Genomic DNA, 23,284 nt, shown 5'->3' on the forward strand with positions numbered 1-23,284 from the left:
TCTCTTTAGACACGAGGCGAATTCGTTTGTTTTCTTGGGCCAAACATTCAACCTCGGCTAAAGCCTCATCCTTTTAGGGAAAGAGCTCATGCAGCAATGACTAGTTGTTGAGTCGTTTTCTTGGGGATGTTGGGGAGGTCTACTTTAAGCTCGGGCTCAAGGCAACGATGTATATATTCCGGCAATGCATGGTGTATCTTCATCTCACCTTCCAATTCCGACTCATCAGTTGTGAGAATTGGCTCCGAGCGGCATTCATACCACATATCAATGATGGTCTTAATCATTTCCTTCACATCCGCCATTTGGTCCCTTCGGACGACATCTTTGCGATAGTCAAAACAATAGAACCCCAACTTGAGGGATGGCGGAATCTTTTGAAGCACACGATATTGACGGATAACCCTAAAAGGGTAATATGACGTAGACCCCGTGAGACCCAAAAATGGGATCGGGTTGTCAGATTTGTTAGTTAGGCGCACCTTGGGATTTCCAAGCTAACGAACATACCATTGGATTTGATTTGGAATGAGATTCTCGAAAAAGTTGAACTAAGTCGAGAATGACCAATAAGGAAAGATTTCTTCCTTTTCTTGGAAAATGGAGATAGAATGACAATCTTTAAACACACCTATGATTTTCAAATTCAAACTGAAGTCTTTGAGGTGAGAGACCAACAAAATTTCGAGCAAACCTATTGGGGCTCTAAAAGTACCATTTTTGTCTTGTTTGAATCTATTGAGTGGCACGATGGTTTTACCTAAGATCATGTTGGAGAATCTTTTGAACATACACACTTGATTGACAATATGAACAACCAAAGGATTCATAGTCTTTTTGGTGTATGGAAAGACCATAAAACCAAAGAATGCTAAGAGAAAGACGCGAGGGATTTGATTACCCATTTCTTTTGGCAAACTAGAAAGATGTTGTTCTAAAAACGAGAAAGGGAGCGCATTGGAATTTCCTCTAAGGACGCTTTTGATTTGGAAGATATCAACTCCTAAGAATTGGCTCAAAAGAGGAATAGGATTTATATCTATCGGAGGACTAACTAGACCAAAAGAACCGACTCTTCCAATGGTAATATCGTATTCCTCAATTGTAGGAGTCAATTCGTTTCGACCAAACACAAAAGTGGATGTCTTTGAATTCCAGAAATGGGATGATATCTTGATCATGGTGACACGTGGCTCAATGTATAAAAGTGCGAGAAGGTATCCGATCCTCTTTTCCACGTAATCCTTGTGCTTTGGCTCGAGGCTTTCCCATATGCCCACGAGAGCTCTCAGTATAGGGTTGACTCGAATCTTCGACATATCCATCTTAACTAACCCTAATTTGGGGTATCGAGATTAATCACCATGCATTATAAAAAGAATATAATGTGGAATTGAAATGGTGCAATTGAGGTTGTCGTAAAAGATATTGGAACGACACAATCAACCTTACCACGAAAATATGGCAAACACAATGACGCAACGCATGAGGACATGTGAGGTTTGATGCATAAGGGTAGGATTTTAAAGATTCAAGGTTCCCACCTTGATTAGATAAGAAGAGTTTACCCGCCGCTACTAACGTTGGTCGGTGCACTTCTTACTAACCAAGATGAACGGGATTAATGAATGGATTACCACATGCATTCACATGCGGATTCCACTCTCAATACCTCCTAAAGGTGCCCTGAAGCGATCTGGGGTTTTAGATCGCGCGAAGTGGGTGCATTGTGTCGTGCTAAAGCAGGTAAACATGAGTTTAAATTTAGAGCAAACAACACTTCAATATAATCTCATACATTCGACATACACCTGAATGCCACCTACAAAATAAAGGGTTTGCGCACACTCTACCCCTTATATCTCCCATCTACAAAACCATTTAATACATGGTTAGTGGACTAACCTCATTTTCCACGCGACTTTGACTTGCAGTCGATGCTACAAAAGGTAGACAAGTGAGATAACAACCAACAAGTTAATTATGGCTTTAATCCACTTAGGTTTGTAACCTAGTCCCCGGCATAGTCGCCAAGCCTGTTGTGACCTATCTCTCAAGGGCCGAACTCGATGAAGCGAGTTTAGAGATAAGTGTTCATGAAATGGTCCGTATGGCACATCATAAAAGACGATTTACCGAAGCGTCAATCTTTTTGTCATCCATACGGTCCATTGATCATGAACGTGGATTTTCCCTAAATCCATACATCGCGTGATAGCGGATTGATTTTATCTTTTTTAGGAGTTGCCACTAGCCTAGGCCGGGGGTCGACTAGAATACCTAACCGAAATGCGGGAGTTTCGTTTCGGTTTCTACGAAAACCAAGGTCATGAGTTCGGGGACTAGCTTACGTTAATGTTTCCACTAACGCCCTTTCGGTACCGCTAAACTTATCATGATTGTTATCTAAGTTGTCATGCATGTGTTTTTTTTTTTACCATTTTTAATGCCAAAGTGTTGGTCCATTAGGTGATCATGCAATTTATTTTTTTGTATTTTCCATTTACGTTCTAAACTAGTCCTATCTTAGTCTAGAAAAGAAAAGAAACAAACAATTGATTTAAAAAGATGGTGCATAAAGTAAACACCCAATATATTTAAAAGGCGAGCTAATCTAAGTGTGAGAAAGGAAAGCCCGCAACTCGTCGGGTATTTATTACAACATGAATATAAAACCCGAGCCATGGTCGGGTATCAAATGATATACAAAAAGAGACCGGATTGGACATCGGTCTTTAACCACCCTCTTCGAAGTTGTTTGGCCATCTCCTCCAAGGACCGCCTTGAAGGTGTTGGTTTTATATTCGAATCATTCATTTCATGTACAACATGCAAACAAACACGCAAGACAAAGCAAGTGCAAGCAAATCATCAATCCAAAACAGGCCTCGAGATCGGCTTTTGTCTTCCACACATTCCGATTGTCCCACCCACTTAATCATCTAACATTGATTGATTAATGGTTAACGATAATGAGCCACCATTTGCATTGGTAAAATGATGACTCATATCGGTTAACCGTAAAGTCGGGTTCTAAATGATCACCGTAAGCTACTCGTCGAACATGCATCGGGCCTAGACATACATCTAACAATCATATGCACAACAATGGATAAAGCATGCATTTAGGCCCATAGGCCTTGTTTCTCAATTAATCAAGCAATGGGAAGTGGGCCTCATAAGAGGACCACTTATTCAGTTATTATTATCAAATTCGGTACCCTTTTGTTCATATGTGATTAATTTGCTTAATGATATCCAAATAATGTCAATCAGGTGTCTTTAGAAAGCTTAGATCATGAGGATCAAAATTTAAGAAGATCATTTTTCATAATTCCCAACTGATTTTTCCGAAAATCAACATTTAACTCGGAATGACAGACTAGACCCGGTTTTGTTGGAGATTTAAAAATAAAAGTAGGAAAAATAACAAACGTTATCCAAACCACGTGAAAATTTTTAGACAGTTAGGATTCCCTGTTTCTAACAACTTTCATATTTTTAGTTTTTGTTAAAAGGTCCCCTAATTGTTTATAAAATTCGGTTTTTACCGAGGACTCATCTGCAAACCGTTTTTTGGGCCGAGAGGACCTTATCCGGAATTATTGTTAATATGACCTCCGAAAAATTGCTATTAAGACCCCAAAATTTCCAGGATACATGATAAGACCATAATGAACAACTTTTTAGGTTTTAGTTTTTGCAAAAAAGGACACTAAACTTATCAAAGAATACATGAAGGTTGGTCCGGAACCCATCTATTACAGAGAAGGAACCTAAATCACGATGCCAATCGTCCTATCCTAACATGCATGGAATTTTATAAAGTTTTTATGGTAGACAGATTTGAATGTTGTTTTACGACTTTCATGAAGAAAATTTTCTCAAATAACGAATGTAGAAAATCAAAAAAATCACCAAACAGAGCAAGGTCAATCAGCAGTTCATAAGAAGAGAACATATTATCAACATTGCAGCTTTTGATCTCAACTTTCGAAGGAGTTTTAACCTAGCAAACAATATCCGTTCTAGGCATGTAACCTATCAAATTGAAGCTTAAGATGTATTCTACGACTCTCTAGTTTAACGCTATGCAAGATTTTGACATTTTCGAGGTATCATCTAATTGGCACCTGCCAATTGATTATGCGTGATGGACGCACTTTGTTCCTACATGATGAATTATATGCTCTGGAAATTGGTCGGAATTTAGTATCTGTATTGGTATTAGTTGAGCTTGGTTTCAGTTTGAATTTTCATAACAGTAGTGTTGACTTATTTTTGGGTACTTGTTACTATGGTTCTCGATACTTTCTATATGGTTTTATTGTACTGGATGTTGATAATGGTAATGTCAATGTTTGTTATTCCTTATTTACATCTTCCGAATCTTATGATAATGATGTAAATATATGGCATGCAAGACTTGGTCACATTGGGCAAGAACGAATGAATAGATTAGGGCAAAAGAACACCAGAAGTGCCATAAGTTGTGTATGGAGGTCACTTTGGTGCCATAACTTTTTTTTGGATCACTTTGGTGCCAATTTTTTTGAAAAACGATCAATTTAGTGCCAACTCTGATTTGCTTGCCGGAAATCCGACGTGGCGCTGACATGGCTCGCCGAAGAGTTCCAGTCAGCATTAAAAATAAAAAACGACGCCGTTTAGTCCGCTGACGTGTAATTTTTTAGAAAAATAAAATTTAAATTATATTAAAATAATGAAAAAAACAAAAAAAGGAAAATACCACCAAAAATTCCAAACTATGACACTTGTGACAATTTACCCTAAACTTTTTTTTTACATGAAAAACCCCAAACTATGCCATTTGTGACAAGTTTACTCTGAATTTTTTTTTGTGATACTAAAAACCCCAAATTATACTCATTGTGACACATTTACCTCACAACACTTTAACCCAAGGGTATTTTCGTCTTTTTCCTTTTTCTATTTTTTTTTTGTTTCTTTTCCGGCGAGGGCAACTCTTGCCGGCGTTGGGCGAGACTGCCCTCGTCGGATCTGGCGAGGGTGACCCTCGCCCGACGCCGGTGAGGGCGACCCTCGCCTGCCCAGGTGAGGGCTTCCCTTGCCCTCGCCCGACTCAGGCGAGGGCTACCCTTGCCGGATCTGGTGAGGTCAACCCTCGCCGGCGTCGGGCGAGGGAAGCCCTCGCCTGGGCAGGCGAGGGTCGCCCATGCCCGACTCAGGCGAGGGCGACCCTCGCCCATCCAGGGGAGGGCTTCCCTCGCTCGACGCCGGCGAGGGTCGCCCGACGCCGTATCCGGCGAGGGCAACCCTCGCCTGAGTCGGGCGACGGAAGCCCTCGCCCGGCCGGCGGTGGTGGGGCGGCGGCAAGCCCTCGCCTGCTGCTGCTTCCCTTTTTTTTTCTTTTTTTTTCCTTATTTAAATATAATTTAAATATATTTTTTTTAAAAAAAGCCACCTAATTTCCATATGTACAAGGCAGACCATTTTTTTAAAATACAAATGCCAGGTCACCATTTTTTTTAAATGTAAATGCCAGGTCAATTTTTGGCCGGAGTCACTAAAGTGATCTATTTTTCTCTGACTTGGCACCAAAGTGATCTAAAAAATAGTTATGGGACCAAAGTGACCTCCGTACACAATTTATGGCACTTTTGGTGTTCTTTTGCCAATAGATTAGTCAAAGAGGGCTTATTGGGCAACATTGAAAAGGTTGATTTGCCTGTTTGCGAACATTACCTAGCGGGAAAACAATTCAGAAACCATTTGGAAAAGGAACAAGAGCTGAGTTTCTTTTGCAATTGATCCATTCGACATCTATGGTCTAATGAATGTAAGAGCAAGGCATGGGTTATTTATTTCATCACATTTGTAGATGATTTTACTCAATTCGGCCCTGTCAATTTGATTTTTCATAAATTTGAGGTATTAAGTTGCTTTGAGAAATTTATGTACTTGGTTGAAAATTAATTAGACATGAAAATAAAAGCATCGAGATCCGATCAATGTCACGAATATTTGTCTGATCAGTTAAGACATTTATGTGATGAAAAGGGAATAGAAAGACAATTGGGTTCAAGAGGCAAAACGAGTATTTCATAAGATACTCATAGCATTCAAAAGGGTATGTGTTATAGGTGAGCAAGAAAGTGGAAGTGTAACTGAATTCAAATCACGAGATGTCATATTCTTAGAGAATGAATTTCCTAAAAAGAGCAAAATAGGTGAAGCCTACTCGCTATTTGAAACTTTGGATCGTGATAATAAAATGAATGGAGTTCGTCCAAATGGGAGCAATGTGAGAAGCGGGGAATTAAATTCGAACTAGTCTCAATTACAACCACCTAATGAGACGATACCATCATTATCTAATCCAAGTGGGATCATAATAGAGCATGATGTACTAAGAGTACAATCTCCCATACAGTGAGCAAATCGCAAAAGCATTCCTCGTTGACGTTTTGACATTGAAGGGAAAGCTTTCATGGTCGCCCCACAAGAAAAGCATAAGCCAAGGAATACAAATAAGGCTCTAACATGCCTTGATAAGGAAAAGTGGATGCAAGCAATGGAAGAAGAAATTGAGTCAATGAAATCCAAGCGAGTTTGGGAATTGATTGATCTCCTAAAAGGACGAAAGTGTGACATTCCGAATTTCAGCCCATTTTTGGGATTTATAAAACGTGTAATTCATCAGTGTGTATGTAGTAAAATCTCACCCGAGAACTGATCACTCTCGGTTATTATTTTTAAATTAGAGATTTCGCTAGAATCGCACTCGATCAAATTTGGCCGTTATTTAGAGCCCAAATTTTGGTGTAGAATTTCTCGGAGTTCCGGGATGAATTTAATTGGACGGTGTCGATATTATTGTGGCCAGCCTCGAGATTGCCCGAGATATGTGAAAAGTGGATTTTTGACTGGGTGCGAATTTGGACTAGTAGACCTCCTTCGTAGAGTGTTTTTGGTTATTTTCTTTTGGCCCTTTTTCCTATATTATTAATTAGGATTTTCGTGGGCCGTTGGATCGTTTTTGGGTTTGAACCGTGACCGTTGGATCGCGATCAAGTACGTTGACTTTTGTTTCTCTCTCTCTCTCTCTCTCTCTCTCTCTGTGTGCCGCGTCTGTGCCTGTCCCCTCCACGCACGTCCACTCTCCTCTCCCCCCTCCCCCATGCAGACCTATCCATTCCCCCTTTCTCTCTCTCCTCCTTTTTCTTTCCTTCTTCCTCCTTTCTTCCTTCCCCGGCCCGACTGGTTCTGCTCCTGCTTCTGTCCTGCTCGTTCGACCGCCACTCAACCATCCGTTCGCCTTCGCCCAATGCCGCCCCACCAGTTGCCGACGCCGCCGTCCTCCTCGCTCCGTCGTCGCGCCGCAGCGTCGCCCGCCAGCTCCGCCCTGACTCGGTCTTCTTCTCCTCCCGGGCGCGCGAGCTCGGCTCACCGCCATGCCTGCTGACTCCGGTCGCTTCTTCCGTCAACCCCGCTAACTCACCTGCTTCGCCTGGCCCTCGGGTCGCTGCTGTGCCGCCTCCTCGCGCTGCCGTGCCGACCAACCGCCGCCCGAGCCGATTATCATTTCCCGGCGAACCAGAGGTCGTCGCCGCTTGCCGCCGCGTCCGACGAGTCCTAGCCGCCGTCCAGTCAGCTCCCCAGCATCGCCCCGATGCTTGAACTCTGCCGTCGCCGTCGCCCAGTGTCCTCGTCGCCGCCGCGACTCCCCTCCATCTTCTTCTTCGCCTTCCGCCGTCTTCGCGGCGTCGCCGTCGCTGGCGCCGTCGCCACTGCAGCTCGCCGGCCAACCAGCCAGCCCGCGGCCGAATCTCCTGAGCCGTGGCCGAGCCATTGCCCGCTCAACCTAGGCCGTGCCTAGGCCGTGGCCGAGTAGCCCAGGCCAGCGCAGGCCGCTCGCCCAGCCGTGCCCGAGCTTGTCCAGGCCATGGCCGACTCATTGCCCATGCGTCCCAGCCGCGCGCCCGCTTGCCTGGCCATTTGCCCCTCGCCTAGCTCGTTGCCCAGCCGTGCCCAGCCGTGTGCCCAGTTGTGGCTGAGTCGCCGGGCCGTGTGCTGAGCCGTGGCCGAGCCCCGCACCCGTCGCGCCCTCACCCGTGCCGATCTAGCACTGTTCACCCGGGCCATTTTAGGTCCGAACCGATTTTTCCCGGGCCAAAACCTAGTAAGTGACTCTCTAAACCTTACCTAGTACTTTGGGTATTAATAGACTTATTTAGGGGTTATTAGGATTAGTTTAGTGGTTAATGGATATGGTTGAATTGTGGGTTGGACATGGCTGATTTGTGGAATAATTTGTGGGGATTTGGAGGCCAATTAGTGGCTGTCCTTAGCTGATAGGATTGCTATGATTGTCCAAAGGTCTGACCTGTGGGGTGTTGACCCGGGACAAAGCCCGGATTGATCGGAGGGCTGACCTGTGGGGTGTTGACCCGGGTCGTGTGAAAGTTTATTTTTGAAAGGTCCTGTGGGGTGTTGACCCGGGACAAAGCCCGGATTGATCGGAGGGCTGACCTATAGGGTGTTGACCCGGGTCGTGTGAAAGTTTGTTTTTGAAAGGTCCTGTAGGATGTTGACCTTGGACAGAGCCCGGATTGATCGGAGGGCTGACCTGTGGGGTGTTGACCCGGGTTGTGTGAAAGTTTATTTTTGAAAGGTCCTGTGGGGTGTTGACCTGGGACAGAGCCCGGATTGATCGGAGGGCTGACCTGTGGGGTGTTGACCCGGTTGTAGTGAAAGTTGGATGGATGCATATGTGTTTTGTGCATGGATGAATTGGGTGAATGTACGTATGTATGGCGTTCGAGTGATTGTGATGCACTTTTGGGATATTATTGCATTATCATGATTTGACTAATGTGCAGCGTGGGCATGTGATTGGATGGCGAGGTAAGTCCATTTATGTGAATTATATATATGTTATCGATTAGATTGCATGCTGAACTTGTTTGGGTACGCATTGGCCTATGTGGAGTTTAGGGTGTTGCTTATTGAGACTCGTTCTCACGGTTATTATATAACCATTTCAGATCCGCGACCGTGAGTGATTGGAGACGCTGCAAGGGTATCTCGGAGATCGAGGACGGGTCAAGTACGCTGTATTTTTAGTTTCTCCCTTTTTGTAGAGGAGTTAAGCTTGTCAACCACTGCCCCCTTTTGAAAATTGTGATTTGAAATTGGTAGCCTGGGTTATCGTTTTGTATTAATGACGACTTTATGATGTTATGCAATTATTGTTTCGTGCTATCCTTTTGTCATCATGTTAGTTGTCTGGATTGTTTTATTTCGTTTCCGCTTGCGTATTTCGTTTGGGTTGGCGACGCGTCCTGGGACGTCGCGATCAATACGACCGTGGAAGGAGTGTCGCGAGCTCGTTGGGGTTCGGAGTGTGACACCCTCAGTTGATTTGGTATCAGAGCCAGGTTAGCTCGATCCAAGTTGGTCGAAGCCTGGAGTGATAAGGAGCGATGACTTTGGGGTAGTTAGTTAGGGAGACTTGTGTGCCATGCGTACCCCAGACTGTGTGATTGTGATTGCTGAGTGATTTTATGCAATATTATGTAAGGTGCAGGTGCGTCAGGACTTGAGGTAAGTGCACGAACTTTGTTGGTTGTGATTGGCCGTTGTTTGTGATTGGTTGCCTGCTTAGTGAATTGTTGTTGCGATTCACTGCCTAGGGCTTTAGACTGGTATAGTTGGTCTAGGTCTCTAATTCCTGAGTGGAATTATAGCAGGTAGGTGGAGGTGAGATTCAGTGAGAATGAGCGGTCGAGGTAGAGGTCGAGGTCGAGGTCGAGGTCATGTAGGTCCGCAAGTTGAAGTTGTGGGGGATCCCAGATGGGATGAGATTTTGAGGGCACTCGAGGAAGTTGGAATTTTAATGGGAAGACAGACTGAGGAGCGAAATGTTACTATTGCTACTGATGCTGAGGCCACTGTTGTCGCCGCCAATGGAAATGATGAGAATTATGGGTATAATGGAAATGTTGGGAATCAAGGTCGATTGTAAGTTAATGCAGTCAGACAGATGCATCAGTTGGTTGGAAAATTTTTGAAATTTAAACCTGCAAGGTTCGATGGGAAGAGGTGACCCTGAAGCTACATTACTTTGGATAGAGGACTTAGAAAAAGGCTTTTGAGCTATTCGGGTGCACTGATGAGGAGAAAGTGACCCTGGCTGTATATCATCTCCAAGGAAATGCAAGTGATTGGTAAGAAGACCCCAAAAGTAGGATATTTCGAAGAGCATAATTCCAAGCTGGGGTGTCGTTGTTGAGGCCAATGAGAAGTACATTCAGAGAGTGCGCGAGGACAAAAAATGACCTAGTTTCTTCGGCTTCGCTAAAATCGGATGTCAGTCGATCAGTATGAGGTCGCGTTTGTAAGGTTGCCTAAGTACGCACCAAGAATGGTCAAGGACCATGTGGATAGGACAAGGAGGTTTCAAGATGGATTGGAATCGAAATTCCGCAACCAGTTAGTACTTTTGAGTCTTAAGGGATTACAAGGAGTTGTATGAGAGAGAGCTCGATGGTTGACACGGATACGAGTGAAAGGGTTGCCGCTTCTGGATCGCGGTACGCGCCGGCTAGGGACAATAGGAACTTTGGAAAGAAGCCTATGACAGAGAATCGGAGATTTGTCCCTCTAGTAAGAAAGAACTTTGGAAAGCCGAATTACTACTCCAATACCGCATGTCGGTCTTGTGGAAAGAGGCACGGGAATGGCCTTTGCCCAGGTGGACCTGGAGCATAAATTGGATGTGGCCAACATGGTCACCAAGTGAGAAACTGCCCGAACCAATAAGCTAGACCGTTAATACAACAACAACAACCGCAAGTAGGACATTAAGCGGGAGCTGCCCCGCGGAATAACCAGATTAACCGCAGGCACAAGGAAAGATGTACGCGGTGGTTGGGAAGGAATCAGAGGATTTGTCTTGAGAGTCTGGATGCGTTATGTGATGATAGTGGGTGCAATAAGAGAAGATTTTGAAATTATAACTTGAATGGTTATGTAAGACTTATAATCACTTATGGTGAGTAGGCGCAATCAGTTGAGGATTTCTGAATGACTGATGACATTTTGGACGGATTGGGAAGGATGTGTGTTGCTTGGAAATTTCGGATTCTGTAAAGAACTGGGGTAATTTGTTTTGGGAGACTGTGGATTGAAATTGGATAGATTGAGTTTTGTTTTTGAGGTTTAGGAAGATAATTATTTTGTGGTTGACTAGTTGGTTGAGGAACCAAGGCTAAAGGACATAGCCGAGGTGTGTAACCTTCCCGATGTCTTTCCTCAGGAATTGCCGGGATTGCCACCTGTTAATGAAGTGGAGTTTGTGGTTGAGTTAGCCCCAGGGACGGAACCGATCTCGAGAGTGCCTTATAGGATGTCACTGTCGGAATTGAAGGAATTGAAGGTCCAAATGTAAGAGTTATTGGATAAAGGTTTCATTCGTCCGGGTGCGTCTCCATGGGAAGTGCCAGTATTATTCGTGAGGAAGAAGGATGGGTCGTTGAGGTTGTGCATTGATTACGGACAGCTGAATCAGGTGACCATTAAGAATAAGTACCCGTTGCCAAGGATAGATGACCTATGTGATCAGTTAGAGGGGGCGTCGATATTTTCAAGGATCGACTTGACGACTGGCTATCACCAATTGAGGATCAAGAAGGAGGACGTGCCGAAGTTGGCATTTAGGACGAGGCATGGACACTATGAGTACGGTGATGTCGTTTGGATTCACTAACGCCCCTGCTGCCTTTATGGATTTAATGAATCGGGTGTTCAAAGAATTTCTGGATCAGTTGGTAATTGTGTTTATAGATGATATCCAGGTATACTCGAAGAGTCCCGCTGAGCATGAGTTACATTTGGAAAAGGTTATACGGATTTTAAGGGAACATGCACTCTACGCTAAGTTCAGTAAGTGCGAGTTTTGGCTTCGTCGAGTGGCATTTTTTAGGACAGGTGATATCTGGGGAAGGAATTACAGTGGACCCGGTGAAGATTGAAGCCGTCACGAATTGGCCGAGACCGACAACAGTAACCGAGGTTCGGAGCTTCTCGGGTCTAGCAGGGTATTACAGACGCTTCGTGGAAAGGTTTTCGGCATTAGCGACGCCGTTGACGCGGTTACTAAAGAAAGAAACGAGATTTGAATGGACGAATAAGTGCGAAAGGAGTTTCCTGGAGCTAAAATAGAGGTTGACGATCGCGCCAGTGTTGACAATCCTGTCGGGTCCGGGAGGATATGAGATTTATAGTGATGCGTCGCTAAAAGGATTGGGATGCGTGCTAATGCAACACGAAAGAGTAGTGGCATACGCATCGCGACAATTGAGACCGTACGAGCTAAATTACCCGACTCACGACTTGAAATTGGCCACGATTATTTTCGCCCTTAAGATTTGGAGACACTACCTGTGTGGGGAGAAATTTCAGATTTATACGGACCATCAAAGTTTAAGGTACTTATTCTCCCAAAAAGGAATTGAACATGAGACAGCGCCGTTGGATGGAACTCTTTAAGGACTACGACTGCGAGATTATGTATCATCCCGGAAAAGCTAACAAAATAGCGGATGCACTGAGCCTGAAATCGAGCATCGCGCATATAATGGTCAAGGAATGGACTCTGTTGGAGGGAGTTCGAGATTCGGAATTTAAGTTTGAGGTGAGTCAGGTCTCAAGTTTGCTTGCAGCATTAAGGATTGAGCCGGAAATCTAGACTAAGATCAAGGCCTTACAGTCGACGGACCCAGAGATTCAAAAGATTCTGAGTATGGATGTCACAAAGAGGAAATCAGACTTTCAGGTATTCGAGGATGGGATTCTGAAGTTTCATGGACGGTTGTGTGTACCCAGTAATGCAGAACTTAAGGGGGAGATTTTGTCTAAAGAACATCGTAGTAATTATAGTATTCACTCGGATAGTACGAAGATGTATCAGAACTTGCGACAACATTATTGGTGGAACAGCATGAAAGTGGATGTAGCCAAGCACGTGGCCAAGTGTTTAACATGTCAGCAAGTGAAGGCGCAACATTGCAAGCCGGGTGGAATGTTGCAGCCATTGGAGATTCTCGAGTGGAAATGGGAACACATCACGACGGATTTTGTAATGGGATTACCGAGAAGTCAAAGGGGTCATGGTTCGATTTGGGTGGTAGTCGACTGATTGACAAAATCAGCACATTTTCTGCCAGTGCAAAAGGACTTCGCCTTGGAAAGGTATGCCGAGATTTACGTGTGACAAATAGTCCGTCTGCACGGAGTGCCAGTGGCAATCACTTCAAACCGTTATCCTAAATTTACTGTCGCCTTTTGGAAAAGTCTTCATACGGCATTAGGAACGAAGTTACAATTTAGCACGGCCTATCATCTCCAAACGGATGGCCAGTCTGAAAGGACGATTCAGACTTTGGAAGACATGCTGCGAGCGTATGTATTGGATTTTAAATGTAGTTAGGAGGAATAGTTGCATTTGGTTGAATTTGCCTACAACAATAGCTACCAGCAGAGTATCAGAATGGCACCATTTGAAGCGCTATATGGCAGAGTTTGCAGAACATCGGTTTATTGGGATGAAGTTGGTGAGAGGAGCATCACGGGTCCCGAGTTGGTTCAGCAGTCAGTCGAAACGGTCAAGGTGATTCGGGACAGGCTTAAGACCGCTCAGAGCTGCCAAAAGAATAATTGAGGTCTTAGAGGGAATTGGCACCTTGGCTTATCGTCTCGCGCTACTGCCGAATTTATCCCAAGTGCACAATGTGTTCTACGTGTCTATGCTAAGGAAGTATGAACTGGACCCGACTCACGTGCTAAATTATGAAGAAATAGACGTGGACGACAGAGTGTCGTACGTGAAAAAGCCAGTAAGGATCGAGGACAGAATGGAACGTGTGTTGCGGAATAAGACAATTCCGATGGTTAAGGTGATTTGGGAGCACCATGGAACCGAAGGTGCGACGTGGGAAAGCGAAGAGTTGATGCGATACCAATACCCCCATTTGTTTGAATAGTTGGGTTTGATTGTAAATTTCGAGGACGAAATTTTTGTAAGGGGGAAGAGTTGTGACATTTCGAATTTCGGCCCATTTTTGGGATTTATAAAACGTGTAATTCGTCAGTGTGCTTATAGTAAAATCTCGCCCGGGAACTGATCACTCTCGGTTATTATTTTTAAATTAGAGATTTCACTAGAATCGCACTCGATCGAATTTGGCCGTTATTTAGAGCCAAAACTTTGGTGTCGAATTTCTCGGAGTTCTGGGACGAATTTAATTGGACGGTGTCGATATTATTGTGGCCAGCTTCGAGATTGCCCGGGATATGTGAAAAGTGGATTTTTGACCGGGTGCGAATTTGGACTAGTAGACCTTTCTCGTAGAGTGTTTTTGGTTATTTTCTTTTGGCCCTTTTTCCTATATTATTAATTAGGATTTTTGTGGGCCGTTGGATCGTTTTTGGGTTTGAATCGTGACCGTTGGATCACGATCAAGTACGTTGACTTTTGTTTCTCTCTCTCTCTCTCTTCCCTCTGCCGCGTCTGTGCCTGTCCCCTCCGCGCACGTCCACTCCCCCCTCCCCCCTCCCTCCTCCCCCATGCAGACCTGTCCATTCCCCCTCTCTCTCTCATCCTTTTTCTTTCCTTCTTCCTCTTTTCTTCTTCTTCCTCCTTTCTTCCTTCCCCGGCCCGACTGGTTCTGCTCCTGCTTCTGTCTTGCTCGTCCGACCGCCGCTCAACCGTCCCTCCGCCTCCGCCCGACGCCGCCCCACCAGCTGCCGACGCCGCCGTCCTCCTTGCGCCATCGTCGCGCCGCCGCGTCGCTCGGCAGCTCCGCCCCGACTCGGTCTTCTTCTCCTCCCGGGCTCGCGAGCTCGGCTCACCGCCACGCCTGCCGACTCCGGCCGCTTCTTCCGTCAACCCCGCCAACTCACTTGCTTCGCCTGGCCCTCGGGTCGCCGCCGTGCCGTCTCCTCGCGCCGCCGTGCCGACCAACCGCCGCCCGAGCCGATTATCGTTTCCCGGTGAAGCAGAGGTCGCCGCCGCTTGCCATAGCATCCGACGAGTCCCAACCGCCGTCCAGTCAGCTCCCCAGCATCGCCCCTAAGCCTGAACTCCGCCGTCGCCGTCGCCCAGCGTCCCCGTCGCCGCCGTGACTCCTCTCCATCTTCTTCTTCGCTTTCCGCCGTCTCCGCGGCGTCGCCATCGCTGTCGCCGTCGCCGCCGCAACTCGCCGGCCAGCCAGCCCGCCGGCCAGCTAGCCAGGTCCCTTGCCAGCCAGCCAGCCAGCCGCCGGCTAGCCAGCCAGCCCGCGGCCGAGTCGCCCAAGCCGTGGCCGAGCCATTGCTAGCTCAACCTAGGCAGTGCCCAGGTCGTGGCTGAGTAGCCCAGGCCAGCGCAGGCCGCTCGCCCAGCCGTGCCCGAGCTTACCCAGGCCGTGGCCGACCCGTTGCCCACGCGTCCCAGCCGCGCGCCCGCTCGCTAGGCCATTTGCCCCTCGCCTAGCTCATTGCCCAGCCGTGCCCAGCCGTGTGCCCAGTTGTGGCCGAGTCGCCGGGTCGTGTGCCGAGCCGTGGCCGAGCCCCGTATCCTCGCCCGTGCCAATCTAGCACTGTTCACCCGGGCCATTTTAGGCCCAAGCCGATTTTTCCCGAGCCAAAACCTAGTAAGTGACTCCCTAAACCTTACCTAGTACTTTGGGTATTAATAGACTTATTTAGGGGTTATTAGGATTAGTTTAGTGGTTAATGGATATGGTTGAATTGTGGGTTGGACATGGCTGATTTGTGGAATAATTTGTGGGGATTTGGAGGCCAATTAGTGGCTGTCCTTGGCTGATAGGATTGCTATGATTGTGGACTAATGTCGTGGAGTCGATGGTTAGAATGTGTATTGAAATGTGATGTGTTGGTGATGGTGTGCGTGGCCGGTTCATCGTGGCACATGGGAGTGAAATTTGGTACTAAGTGTGGTTGGTTTGTGTTGAGTAGGGGGGCTGAGTTGATTTAATGTTATTGAAGCTTGAATATGGCGTGGAAATTGATTGAATCACGTGGCGTATGTGATTGTCCAAAGGTCCTGTGGGGTGTTGACTCGGGACAAAGCCCGGATTGATCGGAGGGCTGACCTGTGGGGTGTTGACCCGGGACAAAGCCCGGATTGATCGGAGGGCTGACCTGTGGGGTGTTGACCCGGGTCGTGTGAAAGTTTGTTTTTGAAAGGTCCTGTGGGGTGTTGACCCGGGACAGAGCCCGGATTGATCGGAGGGCTGACCTGTGGGGTGTTAACCCGGGTCGTGTGAAAGTTTGTTTTTGAAAGGTCCTGTGGGGTGTTAACCCGGGTCGTGTGAAAGTTTGTTTTTGAAAGGTCCTGTGGGGTGTTGACCCTGGACAGAGCCCGGATTGATCGGAGGGCTGACCTGTGGGGTGTTGACCCGGGTCGTGTGAAAGTTTGTTTTTGAAAGGTCCTGTGGGGGTGTTGACCTGTGACATTCTGAAATCTGACCCACTTGGAATTTATGAAATGAATGATTTTATGAACGTACTTGTAGTTAGATTTCGCCCGGAACTGATCATTCATGGGATACTAACCGTTAGGGAAAGGCTAATTGGGGATTTAAATTCGCGAGACCAAAGAAACTCGATTGTGAACTGACTTTCGACCATAGAATTGTCGAGGTGACATTTTGAGCCAATGCAGGCCGATCCAAGGATAGTTAGGGATCAGTTCGCCACTGTCATATTAGTAGATCGCGGGTGATTCCGCTTGACCACAAGATGAACTGACGAATGACCCTAAAACTATACCGAACGATCGTGCCCGTCGGAACTAGCGATCGATCCTCGTGATTAAGTGACAACCGAGGTCGTCACGACCCGAGTGAACTTGAACGTGGCATGATTCAGTATCGGCCACGGGTCAAATGTGTGAATTTCCCTAAAAGCCACCCGTTAGTCTGAGATACGCTCAAGTTACGTTATTTAAAATTTAGTCATTAATTAGAGACCAAGTTGGGCATTGGAAACTTAGAAAGTCACGACAGAACATTTGGACGACGTTGTTATTAGCATGATCAACCTTAGAATTATCCGAATCCTTCAGAAAAATCGAATTTCGGCAAGAAATGGAAAATGACTATTTTACCCCTGGAAGTTTGTTAAGGCCAAGTGTAAATGGGGAAGGGTATTTTGGTAATTTTACCCTCACTTTAGAAATGACAATTTTTGGACAATTTTGCCCTTGGACTTTTTGTGAAATCCCCATATTACCCTTAGATATTTTGGAAAAGATTCTATCTCGGCCGTTGATCTCAAGATAAGAACGAATCGTGGCCGTCGATTGAAAAGTAGAGAGAGGGGCAAGATGGTCATTTGGCCAAAAGGGGGACAATTATTGGAGTATATTAAGCCATTTTCTCTCTCTCTCTCTCCTCATTCTTTCCCCCTATCACGGCTCACTCTCTCTCTCTCTCCCCTCCCCCACCGACCGACCGCCTCCCCTCTCCCTTGGTCGTGATTAGCCGGCCGAGCAAGCCACCGCCGCCGTCGCCGATCGCCGCCGTTCAGCCGGACCGCCGTAGCCGCCGCGTTCCAGCCGCTTTGTCGCCCTTGGATAGGTTGTGCTTGCTTGGAAATTTCAGGTAAGTTACAATCTAAACCCTATTTAGGATATCGGGTATTAACGGACTCGTTTAGACGTGGTTTAGGGTAGTTTAGGGGTTGATTAGGATGCTGATCGTGGTTGTTGGTGGCTGATCATGGCTGTTAGTGGCTGTTGCATGTTGAATTAGACATCTGGGAATGAGTTTTGTGGGTTGGAGATCCATGGGTGTGAGCTAGAACTTGAATCTGGGTTGTTTAGTTCAAAACTCGGATTCGTGACTACTGTACCCATCCGATTTGCTATTTTTATGGAGAATTTTGTGGGCCGAATTTGATGAAGTTTTCTTCATGAAAGTTGCTCCCAACATCTTGAAGTATAACATATTTTAAATTTGGAATTTTTCGAGGCCACTTGGGTCGCACGAAAACCCATTTTCAGACCGTCTTAAAACTGCCCGGAACACTGTTCATCCTGACCTTCTTGTCTTACCGAATTTTTATAAAATTTTCCAGATCTATTTTCAATAAAATTCCTTCACAAAAGTTGTTGGCGACTTTCTTTTCTATGACATATAAAAATTTCAAAGCTTTTCAAGGTGAGTTTGGTGTTGAAAGAAATGTATTTTGTGGACAAAACAGTCTGTTAGAGCGAACTAATTCTGGTCTGGCTTCGAGGGACGAAAAAGCATGGTTGCAGATTAAACCGGATTTCGTGTTCTTCATAAGAAATGTTTATCAAGATGTTTTTTATGATATATCCAAAATTTATAATTTTTGGAGTTCGTTTACTATTTATTTTGATGGGATTTCGGTCACTGTGTAAGCTGCCTAGATTTACCCTGATTCTATGGATGTTCATTTTTATGAGCGGAATGGTGGGGGTGTCGAGGTTGAATAGTTGCTGCCCTCGTGACTGGAATTGATGCTTGAATGTGTGTTTGTATGTTCTAGGGGCTGAATTGAAATGGTTGAATTGGGTGCATTTGGGTGCATTTAATTAATGTTCGAGTATGTGAACGTGTGAGATTTGAGGCGTATAATGTGCGTGTGTTCACTAAAAAGCCCTGAGGCGTATTTACGCAGGGTACAGATAAAATACGGCGTGCTGGCATGTTCGTGTGATCACTAAATCCCTGAGGCGTGTTTACGCGAGGAATTGAACCGGCCTGAGGCGTGTTTACGCGGGTCGTGATACGAATGTGGGGCCTGAGGCGTGTTTACGCGGGCTGTGGAAAGAGATTGAAAGTGAAATGTGTGATGTGGCAAGTGAGAATGTGATCGGGCCTGAGGCGTGTTTACACGGGTCGCGATAGAAATGTGTGATGTGACAAGTGAGAATGTGATCGAGCCTGAGGCGTGTTTACGCGGGTCGCGATAGGAATGTGGGGCCTGACGCGTGTTTACGCGGGCCGAGGAAAGAGATGGAAAATTAAAATGGTGTGATAGTGCATGAATGAGTGTGAAATGTGGGGTTCGGAATTGTTGTGTACGACATGTGCTGTTGGGTATGAGAATGGCTTGGAATGTGTATGTGGTTTGAAATTCGTGTATTTGAGACTAATGTGCAGGTTGAGCCCAGGTAAGTACATTTGTGTGTGTGATATGTATTAATTGAATGATTGGGTGTTTGGACCTGTCTGGAGATACGTGGTAGCTTAAGTGGGGTTTAGGCCATCAACTTATTGAGAGTTGTCTCATGGTTGTGTAACCAAATTATTTCAGAACCCCACTCTGAGTCATGAATCTACCGCCGTCGCCGCAGCGTTTTGGTATCCCAATGCACACCGACCATGCAGTAGTAGTATACCCTATAGATTATCCGATCGAGATTGAGGCAGATTCTGAGTCGTTAGAGGAGCAGGTGAATCAGGGGGAGTCAGATTCAAGTTCGGAGGAGACCGACTCGGAGTGGACACCACCTAGAGTTCGTAGGGGTTAGCTGAGGGTAGGGTGATCATTTTTTTGAAGTACCCTTTTTGGAGTTAGTTTGCACCCAGACTACTGGTTTCTTTTGATGTTAGCGATGTGAATTTTAGAAGCCGGTATGCTTGTATAATAGTTTTATTGTGAATATGGTGGGTGTATGAAGTGGTTGGTTGTTGTATATGATGGATTGTATTGGATATTGTAAAAATATCACAGTGTAATATAGTGCTTGGCGGGTGGTGATTTGTCTCTCCCTATTACCCCATGATTTTATTGTCAGGGTTTATGTTCTCGTTTCCGCCTTGTTCGAACCCTAATGTATTGGGTTGGGTCGGCGATGTTCCTGGGACGTCGCATTATTCGACCGAAGAGGGATGTTGCGAGCTCGATGGGTTCGGGGCATGACATGACCCGGGACAGAGCCTGGATTGATAGGAGGGCTGACCTGTGGGGTGTTGACCCGGGTCGTGTGAAAGTTAGATGGATGCCATTGTGTTTTGTGCATTGATGAATTGGGTGAATGTACGTGTGTATGGCGTTAGAGTGATTGTGATGTACTTTTGGGATATTAATGCATTATCATGATTTGACTAATGTGCAGCGTGGGCATGTGATTGTATGGCGAGGTAAGTCCATTTATGTGAATTATATATATGTTATCGGTTAGATTGCATGCTGAACTTGTCTGGGTACGCATTGGCCTATGTGGGGTTTAGGGTGTTGCTTATTGAGACTTGTTCTCACGGTTATTATATAACCATTTCAGATCCGCAACCGTGAGTGATTGGAGATGCTGCAAGGGTATATCGGAGATCGAGGACAGGTCAAGTACCCTGTATTTTGAGTTTCCCCCTTTTTGTAGAGGAGTTGAGCTTGTCAACCACCGCCCCCTTTTGAAAATTGTGATTTGAAATTGGTAGCCTGGGTTATCGTTTTGTATTAATGACTGCTTTATGATGTTATGCAATTATTGTTTCGTGCTATCCTTTTATCATCATGTTAGTTGTCTGGGTTGTTTTATTTCGCTTCCGCTTGCGTATTTCGTTTGGGTCGGCAATGCGTCCTGGGACGTCGCGATCAATACGACCGTGGAAGGGGTGTCGCGAGCTCGTTGGGGTTCGGGGTATGACATAAAGCCATTGAGAACAAGTGGGTTCTTAAAAGAAAGTATAAAGCTAATGGCTCAATTAAAAGGTATAAGGCTCACCTTGTAGCAAAAGGATATAATAAAAACGAATGAACTGATTATGAAGAAACATTTTCTCTTGTGGTGAGGTTTACCTCAATTCACTTTATTATGGCAGTTGTGGCAAGTCTGGAGTTTGAATTATATCAAAAGGATGTTAAGATTGCTTTTCTCAATGGAGAATTAGAAGAAGAATTTTTTATGGAACAACCTGTTAGTTTCATTACAAAAGGCCAAGAACAAAAAGTGTGTCGACTTTTAAGATCGATATATGGCCTTAAGTACTCTTTGAGACAATGGTATATACGCTTTCATAATGCCATAATGGCATATGATTTTGTAATGATTGAAGAAGATCATTGTGTATATATCGAAAGATCCAAAGATCATTTTGTGATCTTGTCATTATATATGGATGATATACTAATTGATGGGAGCAATATGGAGTTACCCAATACAATCAAGAATTAGCTATCTTCCAATTTTGAAATGAAAGATATGGGTGAAGCTACATATATCCTTGGAGTTAATATTTCAAGAGATCGTTTAAAGAAATCATTGTCTCTTTCGCAAGAGACGAATATAAACAAAATCCTTGAACGATTATGCAAGATTGTGAACCCATAGATACTCATATTATAAAAGGTGAAGGATTGAGCCATAGACTATGTCCTAAGACTCCACAAGAACGGGAACAAATGAAACGTGTTCCTTATATTAGTTCTATTGGAAGCTTAATGAATGCTGCAAACTCATTGGTAGTTAATTGTGATAGCCAAGCAGTGATAGCTTACACCAAGGATCCCAAATTTCATTGCAAGACCAAACATATAGATACAAAGTATAATTTTGTCAAGAATATGGCTGCACGAAAAGATATGAACTTGCAGTACATATCTACGCATAGAATGATAGCATATCCTATGACGAAACCAATCCCTAGAGATGTTTTCCATGGTCCTATAAAATCTCTAGGACTGCATAGAATTGATGTACTTGTCAATTGTATTTCCCTAGAAGTTCACATTTAATAATAATTTCTATCATTATTAATGCCTATGAGTTTATTTGACATTTATGCATATTAATAATTAGTGCATTATGTTAAGAAAGTATGTCGGACATATGAGAAATTAGCCCACTCATATAGGTAATTGCCTCTATTTACTGTGTGATAAATAGAGATGAAACAATTTTAAGCTTATTTATTTAGGTAATAATTAAGAGCTCTAGCTTAAAATATAGATGTCGCCTCAACAGAATGTTAAGATGAGGTCATAATATTTATTATGTCCGAAAGTGAAATAACCCACATATTTTACTTTATCTGTTTTTTATGCCAGATGTGAGTTCTGATAGATTCTTTAAAAGGAGTAGATTTGTGAACTCAAGTTAGATATTGAGAATGTCTGAACTATCATATGTATGGTATTAAGTGTAAAGACGTACGCTCTATGATAAGGAGAAAATACCGTAATAAGTAATTTATATCACATATGCATGAAACAACCAATAAGAGATGGCAAAAGTTTTGATCTCAACTTTCTAAGTCGTGTGAGACTCTTGAGGATAAGTGTTCCTCAATTATGTACCTTTATGACTCTTACTTATTCTCAAATTTTTTGTTCAGTGTTTGCTATCTTAGAATGTCGCCAATGATCATGGATGATTCAATCTAACGGGACATTACTAGAAAAGCAAATTGAATAGAGATTGAGAGATTTAAGGGAAGATGAAGATCAATTTGTTATTGATGTCACATTCTATTTTTGTATTCACAAGTCGACTAATTAGAATTAATTATGCTTAATCGTAATTGTAAATACAATATATATAATACTTAAAGAGATCAAGAAAGATATAAATGTGACTGATTGATCTAGGGTACTACATACTAGATCTACTATAAATTATTATGTCCAATTTGAGCTACTATACATTCCTAATAGATGTGTGGCAATGAGCTCTCAAAGTATGCTGGTCGCATAAATTATTTGCTAATATGAATTTTGCAAAGAAGAGAGAGATAAACTTAGCCCATCATGGATGAATGGGAAATGATGGATTATGGGTTAATGTATGTTGGGCTAACCTTGCCCATAACCCATCATGAGGGTCCATCTCAAGTAAATGTTCTGGCGGTTATTTGCGGATCGTGTAACTGCCACTAGCAATTCAAAATAAACAAAAGGGAAAAAGATCATAATCTCTATTAAGAGGGATAAGCGTGATTTTGAGAAACAGTGACAAGAAAATGAGCAAAAGTACACCAGAAGTGCCATAACTTGTGTACGGCGATCATTTTGGTGCCATAACTTTTTTTCGGATCACTTTGGTGCCAAGTCGGAGGAAAAGAGATCACTTTAGTGCCAATTTGGCCGGAAATCCGACGTGGCATTTTTTATTAATTTTTTACGCCGACGTGGCTCGCCGGAGGCTGAGTCAGCGTGTACAGTCAGCATTTTTTATTTTAAATAATTTTTTCCAGCGTGTACAGTCAGCATTTTTAATTTTAAATATTTTTTTTCCTTTTTTTTCTTTTCTCCCCTCGCCGGCGAC

The sequence above is a fragment of the Syzygium oleosum genome, unplaced genomic scaffold (genome assembly GCF_021117445.2).
Source record: "Syzygium oleosum isolate NSW1041296 unplaced genomic scaffold, Sole_v2.1 Sole_v2.04, whole genome shotgun sequence".
Classification (NCBI taxonomy): Eukaryota; Viridiplantae; Streptophyta; class Magnoliopsida; order Myrtales; family Myrtaceae; genus Syzygium; species Syzygium oleosum.